The following is a 10,321-nucleotide window of genomic DNA, read 5'->3' as shown; positions in this document are numbered from 1 at the left end:
ATTTATAAACACCTTGATCAGAAATTTAGTTCACCATTGAAGCATAAAATAAGCTATAGCAATATGTTCATGAATACAAACTCAAGTCTCTTAAAAAAATACAGTATTTTCCTTCTACTTATATAAAGTGTGATGACTTACTTCACCAGAATTCATATAGACACATCCGAATCCTCATTGCTTTAAAAAATTTTTTGATGTTTATTTATTGAGAGACAGAGTGTGAGTAAGGGAGGTACAGAATCTGAAATCAGCTCCAGGCTCTATGCTGTCAGCACAGAGCCCTTTGGGGGGCTTGAACCCATGAACCATGAGATTATGACCCAACCAAAGTTGGACGCTTAACCAACTGAGCCACTCAGGTACCCCTTAGTCCCACTATTTTAACCAAATTTCCAATAAAGACACTTTCCTCTCTGGACAATGATGGAGAAATCACTGAGAAATGTTGACTTATAATATATACTTTCTGATAACTTGAAAAAAAAAACAGATCTGAGATTTTTATAGTTGACCAAGTCCTAAAGAGCTAAAAACTCAGATGAATAAACTTTAGATAATTACAGTGTTAAGAAACCATGCCAAAATGTTAACTCTGGAGCTTAGCATGAAATGAGACTATAGATTAGTTGGAAAAATAAAGCGAATAAAACAACAAAAATGTGAAGAACGTGTTTTTTCTTTTCTTTTTTTCTTTTTTGTGTTTTAGGTGTTTTTTCAATCCTACTTAGGTAACATACAGTATAATATTTGTTTCGGTGCATGTGGGAGAACCTAGCGATGCATCACTTACATCCATAGAACGCCTCCTGCTCATAGCAGCAAATGCCCCCCTTAATACCCATTAACCACTCAGCCCACTTAACCAGTCCTCCTCCCCTCCAGCCACCCGCAGTGCGCTCTCCATGGTTAAGAGTCTGTTTTATGGTTTGCTTTTTTTTCCATGTTCATCTGTTTTTTGTTTCTTTTTTTTTAAAGTTTTATTTACTTCATAAGTTTGTGTGTGTGTGTGTGTGTGTGTGTGTGTGTGTGTGAGAGAGAGAGAGAGAGAGAGAGGGAGAGAGACAGAGAGAGAGAGAGAGAGAGAGCATGAGCAGGAGAAGGGTGGAGAGAGGGAGAGATAGAGAATCCCAAGCAGGCTCCACATTGTCAGTGCAGAGCCTGAACAACACGGGGCTCAGACTCACAAACCATGAGATCATGACCTGAGCAGAAACCAGGAGTTGGAGGCTTAGCCAACTGAACCACGTAGGCGCCCCCATCTGTTTTGTTTCTTAAAGTCCACATATGAGTGAAATCATATGTTATTTGTCTTTCTCTGACTTATTTTGCTTAGCATAATACATTTTCTTGGCCAAGTGAGCCTGAGAATCAGTGCAGCCAGCCTCTTGCCCAGAAGACCAGCACAATACGCACCCCCTCTCCTCCACCAGAGCGTGCACCACATTTACTGACCATAGAGTTCTGCAAAGCTTCAGTGTCAGTGGAAATAACATCAGGTCTCTTTTAAGGAGCAGACCAGAGCTGCCTTGTTAAAACTGGCCACACTCTGGCCAAGGTCCAAACACTCCCTACTACAGACACGGAGAAACTCTGCCAAAGGCTGACCTTAGGGAAAGAGCGGCCAAAACACAACAGCAGAGTGCATACACAGCATACTGCAGAGACGCTTCCTGAAGCACCAGGCCCTGGACAGCATATGACCTTTTCTCACAGAGCCATTGGTGTTTTTCCTCAACCAAGTCAGTTTTCTTGGTCGTGGAAAACCAGAGCAGTGAATGGGCCATATAGATTTAAAAGTGGCTGGTATTCTAGTTTTAAGATTTGGATAAAAATAAAATTCTTCTCATTAAAATTCAAAAGACAAATACTGGCACATTTTACCGAATGAAAAGTTTAGCCTAAATATACTCCTTTGAATATTATGACTCTATAATTTAATATTCAAATCAAGGCACTTCTGAGGGTGAAAGATGACCCTGTTAATAAAGATATCATAACGATTAGCCAAGACATACTGCTTCCTTTCCCATATTATGCCAGAACACCTCTTGCTTACTGTTGTGTAAACAGCAAGAGGCACCATTTTATATGTATATTATGTTGTGTTCCAGATGTCACTAATCACATAATACTCAATGTGAATACTATTAGCTCGATTTGTTGATCTCATTCTTTTCTCTACCTCAGCACTAACAGGCTTTATATATTTTAATTATTTTTTTATAACAACTCTGAGGTATATGATATTATTATACTCATTTTATAGGTTAGAAAACAGAAATAAAGAGCTTGAATGAACCCGTCCATCATCTCACAGCTAGTAAGTGTTGGAGCTGGTTTGGGCACAAGAAATTCATCCTTCTATCCCAGTTTTTTGTCACTGCACTATAGCTTTCCCTATTAGCAATGTTTCTCCAGTCTGACTTCCTCAGCACTCCTCAGAGGGTATAACCACTTGGGGATTCAATATGCTTCCCAATAATTTATTTCATTTAAATTATTTCCATTGTAATAATCAAAAACATGCATGTGAATTACACAGAAGTGAATTGAGAACATACACAAAGAAAAGTTTGAGGGGACACTGCTGTACTTTTATTTTGAATTTTCAAACAAACTACATATTCTTAGAATTGCATTCATGTGTTTATTATTCAAGCGTTGTAAATTCCCACTCACTTAAAGATTCAAAACTCTCTTTCCTTGGCACAATCACTAAGTTGACAGTATTTTGGCCTAGTGGTCAATATCCAATGATTGCAACATGCTCTTCCAAAATTTTCCTTTAAATGGGAAGTTAAATCAATCTCAGTTTTGACATCACATGAAACATCACATCAAACATAAATACATAAATAGATGTTTAGTTCTCCTGAACCCATAATTAAAAAAATTAATGTTAAAATATTTATATATGCTGTATTCAGACTGTAACCTAAACATGCATATCACTTAAGGAAAGAGTGGGTGCAGAATGAGGATAGCAAGTGGGAAAGGAAGCCAGTAATGCATTAAATGTTAAATAGTCATCTTGAGTATGACTCCTTTCTCTTTTAGCCCCTAGTTACTTTACAGTCAATGGGAAATGCAAAATGGATGTTAACACTGTGACTATTAAAGTGTTGGGGCTCCTGGGTGGTGCAGTCAGTTAAGTGTCCAACCTTGACTCGGGTTATGATCTCATGGTCTGTGAGTTGAAGCCCCATATCAAGCTCTGTGCTGACAGCTCAGAGCCTGGAGCCTGCTTCGGATTCTGTTTATTCCTTTCCCTCTGATCCTCCCCCACTTGTGCTCTGTTTGTCTGTCTCTCTCTCTCAAAAATAAATAAACATTAAAAAAAAAGTATTAAGAAGGTATGTCAAATTTAACAAGGAGTGTTAATTTCTCAAGCTATGTAATATTTGGACTTAAAAATAAAGGAAAATTATCCATCTATCTCTGTATACATTTTTCCTCAGATTAGGAACATTAATAATTAAGATAATACAGAGATAGATGATAGATAAGTAGGTATAAACTTACAGATTTTCTTTCTGTATCTATATAAATCAGTGTTTCTACTTGTTCATCACTATATTGTGTGAAATATCTAAGAGACTCATTTACCTTGTAGGTCTTGACTTGGCACCCCAGTATACAATACACCAAGAATCAAACTCTGCTCTATACAAATAAAACAATAAAGTTAAAAAATACATTGTTTGCAAGGACGGGCAGGCACTTTAGCAGATAATTAAAGAGTAACAGTGTTCTTGTCTTATAATGAGTAATTTTAGACTTGTTAGAAAAAGTTAAGCATATGGGCAAAAAATGTAGGAGTAGCCACTAAAGGACTGGTGATAAATTATGTAGTTCCTAAAACTGTATAAAAAAAGTGGGTAAAAAAATTAGAAAAACTTGATGAATCCATTTGGGAAAATAATTCCAAATAAACTAAATAATAATAAGAAAAACACTAAAAATAAAACAAAATACAGATTATGTATTAATTATTTAATAAGCATTTCTACATATGCAACATGTTTTAATGACAATTTGAAGTAAATAAAACACAGGTAGGACATTGGTCATTCTTGCCTTGTCACTACCGGGTGGTGTGGCCTTAAGCAATTCACTTCATTTCAACATGTCTTTAAAGTTTTTTTTAATTTTTATTATTTATTTTTGAGAGAGACAGAGAGTGCAAACAGGGGAGGTACAAAGAGAGAGGGGGACAGAGGATCCAACGTAGAACCTTCTGGAAAAAGCAAGGTAATACATAAAAGGATAAAGAAGTTAATGTGTAAGACCTAACCTTTAACAATCTTGTTTCTTTTTAAAAAAGAAAAAAGTTTATTTTTGAGAGAGAAAGAGGGCGAGAAGGTGAGGGGCAGAGAGAGAGAGAGAGAGACAGAGGATCTGATGTAGAATATTCTGGAAAAAGCAAGGTAATACATAAAAAGATAAAGAGGTTAATGCATAAGATTTAATCTTTTACAATCTTGTTTCTTTTTAAAAAAATATTTATTTTTGAGAGAGAAAGAGGGTGGGGGGGGAGGGGCAGAGAGAGGGAGACAAAATCCCAAGCAGGCTGGTAGGAGCTATGGTCAACACCAGCTGCCTTAAGTCTGAATATGTGGTAAACTAAAAACAAAGCAATACATCTATCTCACATTAGAGATTCGGGAATACTCATATTTTTAAAATATATATATTATTTAATGTCTTCTGGATGTATATCTTTAATGTAAGCATGTGTGTATGTTTGCCTATGTTCACAATATGGCATTCAGAAGGGTTCTGACTCCCTCGGTGTAGCTACAATTCATAACAATGTCATACTGAACTGGTTCTTCCTGTGTCTTTCTACAGTTTTTGAATAATAGATTGAAGCAAAGGAGCTGCATGATTACCAGCTACCTAGAATTACTTTTCCCTTTAGAAATAAAAATAATTTACTTTCATCTTTGCAAATCTAAGCTACTTCCTTGGAGACTGAACCTCATCTATAGTGGTTTTGAGTACTACATAATAATGTATTACATATAAAAAGGGTACAAATAGTGCTTGAAATTCTTATTACTCAGAGAGTCATTACCACAGGTACCCTTGCCCCCTGACAAAGTAAAATTATGCTCCCCATGTTTACACTGACCATTTATCCAGGGTTGGAAATAGAGATTGATGCAACCTAGGTAAGTAATGCCATACCCTTCTAAACTGCCTGTTTCTGTCAACAAATTCTCTGTTTACATCTCTTCTGCTAAGTGAAAAATATATATTCAGAAAGATTCTATGGCAATGTCATTTATTTTTATTCCCAATTAATGTGCTAATTCTTTCTGGCAATCTTCCCTTCTAATGTCAATATAGAGCAAATTCATTATAAGCAAAGTTTTTGGCTTTGTGTAATGCGTTTTTTAAATACCTATGAACAAAACAGATTCAGACGAAAGTTTATCTAAGGATGAAAATAAATGGCAACCCAACCAAATATGAACTCTACTCTGTGCATAAGTCTCCTCACAAATACTCTGGAGAAAACTCTTAAAGCATAATGCTCAGCAACTGTTTCTGGCTGTTTTTCTACTACTTGTCATGCCCTGTCTGTTTATTCATTGGCATCTTCATTCCAGGAAAACACAAGCTAATAAACAGAATTGCTCCAACAGTATCTTCATTGCCCTTGAGTGCAAACCACATTTAACAAACTGCTTCATATTTCTGAGCCTCCTGCTTTGAGATGACATAATGTGGCTATGGAGTTTCCAGTGGCAAAGGAAAGTGCCCTCACACATCCACCCCCAGGAAAGTACCTTTATTTACAGAGTCAAACATTTGGCTACAAACCAGATACTGACATTTACGACCTCCCTAGCCCAATTTTTCTACTTCCAACTTTCTCTGTGTCATGGGATCCTGGTTCACTACAGATCCTGTAATAACAGCCATTACATTGGCTCATCCAAAACTAGAATACTAATCTTAAATACTAGCTTGCTACAATGAAAGTAACTATAACTATGCTATTATTTAAGTTTAGGAGTTCCATTAAATAATTTTTATGCTGGGGCTTAAACAAAAAGTTCAATTACAACAACCTAAGGATAAAAGAATTAAATGATATTTTCTCATATTTTATATATTGTTTCGATAGCAAGATCTTAATGAAACCTAATATTTAAAATATAACGAAGGGCTATATTGGTAATGTTTCTCTTTTTGTTTTGTCTGTTTTTCAGAAAGTCACCTACAGCCTGAGAATGAAACATAGACCCAGTTTTTCTCAGTGATAACCTCTTTAATACCTTCAGTTATATTCTCAATAGCCATTTCTTCAGAGCCCTGAGGCTGCAGGACTTAAAAGTAGGTTTTCCCTCAAAAACCTTCCCAAACCAAATTCTCCCCAAGCAAGGCGTTCAAGGTAAAATCCCTAGAAACTCATCAATCATATGTAAGGTTGCCTAGCAACTGCCACTATCCACTACTATCGAGATGTTTCAATGTTTCAAGAACTACTATCCCATAGATCAATTATTAAGAAGTCAATGAAGACAAAAAATAATTGTTGAGTCCCCTATGGGTAAAATCTCATCCAGGTAAAAATCAAATTTATTACAAAATCCCTCTTTCTCTCTCTCTTTCTCTCTCCATCATTAATATCGTTGATATTATTATTATTATTATTTTATCTTTGAGGACATGTATATTCACAAAGGTGTTGAGACAAAAACTCGTCATTGATCTACCCTACAAGTAATCTTGTGTTAAACAATACCCAGTGGGCTCCTTATATAATATCTTAGTAACATTTAGCAAAACAAAAAATACACATTTTAAGTTTCCTTTTCATTGCTTCAGGAGCCTTGAAAAAAAGACTTCTCACCTCATTTAAGCAAGGTATAGTTTATTCCTGTATCTCCAAAAGGAATACATTCAGCTTTTCCATTATTTGGTCACTTGTTTCTTTGGTTTTTTAGGCTTTTAGCTTCTTATTAGAATCACTTCTCAACAGGTAAGTGGGAAGAACAAAACTATATGTAATAAAAAAGCACTCACAGTTCATGTTCAATGTTCTTGATGGAGCCAAATAGCATGTGTAACCTGAGCAGTTAAGAGTAGATGCTGGCACAGTCTAGGTTATCCAAAAAGCAGTCTCTCAGTTAAGTTTTAGTATATTTGCCTAACTTCTTAATTAATAATTATGCACAGAGTGCTGTTTCTAATAAGAATATTTTAGAAAATTATTTTTATACCTAAAAATTCTTATACAAAGACATCATTATTTCAATAAGATAAAGATGCTAATATTGAGCCTGTCCTTTTTTTCATGAAAGTAAGGTAGAAAAATGAGGGTTTATTGTGCCCACCACTAGGATTCAAAAACGGAAACATTTTATTGTATATTATTTCTACCAGTAAAATGGAATAATATATTTTGGCAATCATAAAGTTGGTACCCATACAATAATAGCCAGTATTTATTGAGAACTTATAATTCCTGCAGTGCATCCTATTATTTCCATGTTATAAATGAGGAAATTGAGGCATAGTGATTTAAAAACTGGCCAAGATCTCACAGCTTTATGGGAGTTGTGGTTTTGTGATATATAAACTTGACTCGGATATATTACATTTCCAATAATTCACTTGCTTATATGTTTCTGATTAGGATGGGCCACAAGAGACATTCTTGTGTGAAAATTAGAGGGTACAAATGAATCAGAGCCCACTTTTCAGTTCATGCACATTTGTCCCTTAGCCAGCAAGTAGGCAGCAGCTGTTTTTCACTAGATGCTTCTCAACTTCTTGATTCCTAGGACAGGTGTGTGTTTAGCTCCATGATGGAGGGCCTCAGTTTCTCCTATAGACTTCTATTCCATCAGTGTTAGAGAGAGCAAGAACAAGTTTGAATCCAAACGTTCCTGTGATAAACAACTAATAAGTGAGAGAGTCAGGGTTTGAACCCAGGTACTTTTCCTCCAGCATCAGCATCCGATATCTGTATGACTGTTGAATAGCCATTCTCCCTAGCTGGGCATGCCACCACTTCAAATTAAAAACTACATTTCCTAGATTTCTTTGCATTCATGTGATGTCACATCGGTGAATTCTGGACAAAACGTCACATAAGAGATAATTGGCAAATGACCTTTCCCCTTTATGATTTCATCTTTCAGCCACCATTTTACCTTTTGTTTGGCCACTTGAAACATGAAAATGATCATCTTGGAGGACAAGGATTGAGGCCACCCTTGGCAATGGAAGAGGAGGAAGCAGGGAGGTAACATATCCAGAGGATTTCATGAAGTAAAGCACCAAAGGAGCCCTGAACAACACACCTTTGGATTTTTATAAAGAGAGAAATAAATAAGCTTCTATCTTGCTGAAACCAGTTTAATTTTGGCTCTTTGTTACATGCAGTCAATCCCAATCCTTGGATAAACTGTTCTCAAAACTTTGTTTCCAAGATCTGTAAAATGGGATAACAATGTTACCTATATATAGGGTTAGGGTATAAGGATTAAAATAGAAAATACAAGAGTGCTTTGGTGGCTCAGTTGGTTGTGCGACCGACTTTGGCTCAGGTCACTATCTCACAGTTTGGTAAGTTTGAGCCCTGCACCTGGCTTGCTACTGTCAACCCAGAGACAGCATTGGATCCTCTCTCTTCCTCTCTCTGTTCCTCCCCGACTTGTGCTTTCTCAAAAATAAATAAAACATTTAAAAAAACAAAATAAAATATAAAATACTGTCGGGGGCTGCCAAGTTTTCTGTCTGCGTCAGGCAAGGATTATCACTCTCTGGAGAGTGAACCAGCAAACAAGATTTGCATCTAGAGGCTGGAGACTGCCATTTCCTGGTCAAAATAACTTTGGCGTCTGTCATGCTGGGCCAGACGTGGAGTGGCCAAGGTGCACAAAAGATCAAAACCATATTTTGGATTATTCAGTGCTAACTCCCCCCTTCCCAGCATTGCTGAGGCAAATCTGGGCATTTCTTTTGATATTCATTTGACTCTGTTTACCTGGTAACTGACCTTGGTCAGCTGCTTTGTTTTCCCGCCTTGAAACCTTTATAAGAGACAGTGTTCTGAATAAAGCTCTCTGTTTTGCCTGATCGGAAACCGTGAGTTCCGTCTTTACTCTCTGCATCTCCCTCTCCTGCCCCCTTTTTCTCTCCCTCCCTCAGGAAAAGAACCCGCGATGATTCTCCGCCCCGCTGGTCGGGGCGGACCAAGCAGGTACCACCCAACGCCGGGAAGAGCGCGCCGGGACCTGGCTTCAGTTAAGACAATTGGCGCCTCAACGCGGGGCTCAGTGAAGGAACGCGACCCTGAGTCTGGGTTAGACAAAATACCTATAAAGCACTCAGCACATGGCCTGGCACTCAGTACGCTGCTGGCATGTGTACTGCTCCAGAATAAGAAAGTAGTTTAAAATCCCCATCCAACAGAGGGTCTGATGCGTCACAAAAATGAAAAGAAAAATATATCCCTTCATTTTGCTTATAAGAAAACTGTTCCAAAAGTCATAAGTAATACCTCAAGTAAAGTAAGAGTCAGAATTAAAAATTTCAAAACCTAAACCCTCAATTACTATGCGATAGTGCTTTTCAAATATAAAATCATAAAATTCAGATAAAGATGGTGAGAGTCTGAACCAAGAATGCCAGGATGGACAGTAAGAAAAAATTATGTTAAAAGTCATAGAATGATTAAAAAAATGAAAACCATGTATTTATTAGAAATAAAATATGCCATTTTGTGTAACATTTGCTTTCTAGAATGACAATTTTCTTTCTAAAATGTATGCAGCCATTTACTTCCTTGCAATAATAAATTATTTTCAATTAAAACAAAGATTAAATGTTCTATGGAAACAAACAAAAAATAAGCAAAGAGTTTTCCAGAAAAATGAAATTAAGGAATGTTAATTAAGGAAATATCTTAGAGCAGATATTTTACCAGAAAATGGTTCGGCATCACAATTTTTTTTCCATAAGAAGTGAGAGTAAAATTTTGCATAATTAAAAAAATTACTATGGAATTTATTAAAAAGTAAAATGTTTTTTCTCTTTGTTATTCACTTTTTTCTGTTGTTGGTGAATCAAAAATGAATGTTAATTTTATCTCTTAAATAAGAGATGGCATTTGCAAACATAAGAAAATAGATTCTGGATCTTTCTCCCCTAAAACCACACTTTTATTTGAAAAACCATGGCGGTATTCCTCTTCGGATAAATCATTTACAATCTCTGAAATCTTCTGTCATATCTTGCAAGATATTTAAGTTAAAAAACGTAAAAATAAAATTTTCTTGTGATATCACTAAGCACT

The 10,321-nt window shown here is 36.2% G+C and overlaps 1 long non-coding RNA gene across 1 annotated transcript in view; it reads left to right on the top strand.

Annotated features, from left to right (window-relative positions):
• LOC115306047 overlaps nt 1–8,374 on the top strand; it is a 20,399-nt gene extending 12,025 nt beyond the window's left edge. Inside the window, exons 2-3 of the long non-coding RNA XR_003915152.1 lie at nt 6,225–6,348; nt 8,163–8,374. This is a non-coding gene — a long non-coding RNA (uncharacterized LOC115306047). The remainder of the gene's footprint in view (nt 1–6,224; nt 6,349–8,162) is intronic.
• The last annotated feature ends 1,947 nt before the right edge of the window (nt 8,375–10,321 follow it).

The sequence above is a fragment of the Suricata suricatta genome, chromosome 11, assembly GCF_006229205.1.
Source record: "Suricata suricatta isolate VVHF042 chromosome 11, meerkat_22Aug2017_6uvM2_HiC, whole genome shotgun sequence".
NCBI classification, from domain to species: Eukaryota; Metazoa; Chordata; class Mammalia; order Carnivora; family Herpestidae; genus Suricata; species Suricata suricatta.
The sequence above is the reverse complement of the archived record's forward strand: the minus strand, read 5'-3'. Positions and strand labels throughout refer to the sequence as shown.